Consider the following 1,447-nt stretch of genomic DNA (forward strand, 5'->3'; position numbering starts at 1 on the left):
GATGCATCAGACAAACACCCTGAACCCCGTATCAGGCAATAAAAGAAAAAAACTACATACCGTACCCGTAACCGTAACAAAGACAGGAAACCAAAAACCATACCATAGCAATACAACATCTGTGATAGAACCAAGACTGGACCATGGAAAATAATACTAAGAACTGCGTATACCCATCCCACGAAACGCTTCATTAAAAAGGGGATTTAAGTGCAGTGAGGGGGGAGTTAATTTAATGAAGGGTTGATTTTAATCAATTATTAAAAATGGGTGAATTTTTATTAGGTGATAAACCTTAATAAGAAAACGGTGGTTCCTTATTATAAATTTATTTACCAATTATTAGGTTAAACGGTGCAGTTATTCGATTCTCGGACTTCGATTCCCGACTGGGTCTCTAAATGCAATTCATTGATTATAATTTAAGGTGATGTGGAGCGCTTTTTTGCCAGCGCGTGCTCATGTGACGGCTGGTTGATTTTAATTAAAATTTTAGAGTGCCTCTTTAGCGCACGTAGCGCGTGCTAAGTGAATGGCTGGTTTATTTTAATTAAAAAAAATATGTGTGTTTAGCGCGAATGCGCGTGGAAACGGTGGGTGAAATAAAGAATTTATTTTAACAATTAATTGTGATTAAGGGGGAAAATAAATAAATAAATAACATAAAATAAATACCTGGAAGGGTGTGTATGAAATGCAGGAATGCGCACGGAAGAGTCCCAGTAAAGGAAAAGCAAAAATCACTGATGAAACAACAAACAACACCTTAGCAGATGTGTGAATTTGATTTATGTTGGTTTTTTTTATTTTTATTTATTTTATTTTATTTTTAGTTGTGATTTTTTTATGGTGGAATAAATGGAAAAGGAGCAAGGGAGGTAAGGGAAATTTTTTTAGAAGGTTTTTAGAATTTTTAGAATTTTTTACAATTTGTTAAATGATTTTTCCATATTTTTTTGGCAATTTATGGGTAATTTTAAGAAAGATGGATTTTTCTGAAATTATAGGGAAGGCAATTCCTAGCAGACAAAGGTTCCAAAAATTGGCAACTGGCAGAATGAATTTTTAATTTTTTTTTTTGAAATTTTTTAATGGAAAAATTAATGTAGTGATTAATTAAGTCACATTAATCACATTAGTCACATTAGTCACATTAGACATAAGTCAGGTTAGTCAGGTTAGTCAGGTTAGTCTACCTAGGTTAGTCTGGTAAGTTAATTAAGTTAGGGTAGGATTAGGTTAGTCTGGTAAGTCTAGGTTAAATAGGTTAGGTCTAACTAAGTCTAGTTAGTACTAACTAACCTAGGGTGAGTTAGTGGGGGGAAAGACTAACCTGAGGTAGGTCAGTGGACTAACTATAGGTAGGTTAGAATTAACCTAACCCTAGTTAAATATTGACTTAGGTTAGTGGTTAATCTAACGTAGGTTAGTAATTAACCAAACTAAG

Source organism: Lygodium microphyllum, chromosome 20 (assembly GCF_053477565.2).
Source record: "Lygodium microphyllum isolate KBCC chromosome 20, Lygodium_microphyllum_v1.1.10, whole genome shotgun sequence".
NCBI lineage: Eukaryota > Viridiplantae > Streptophyta > Polypodiopsida > Schizaeales > Lygodiaceae > Lygodium > Lygodium microphyllum.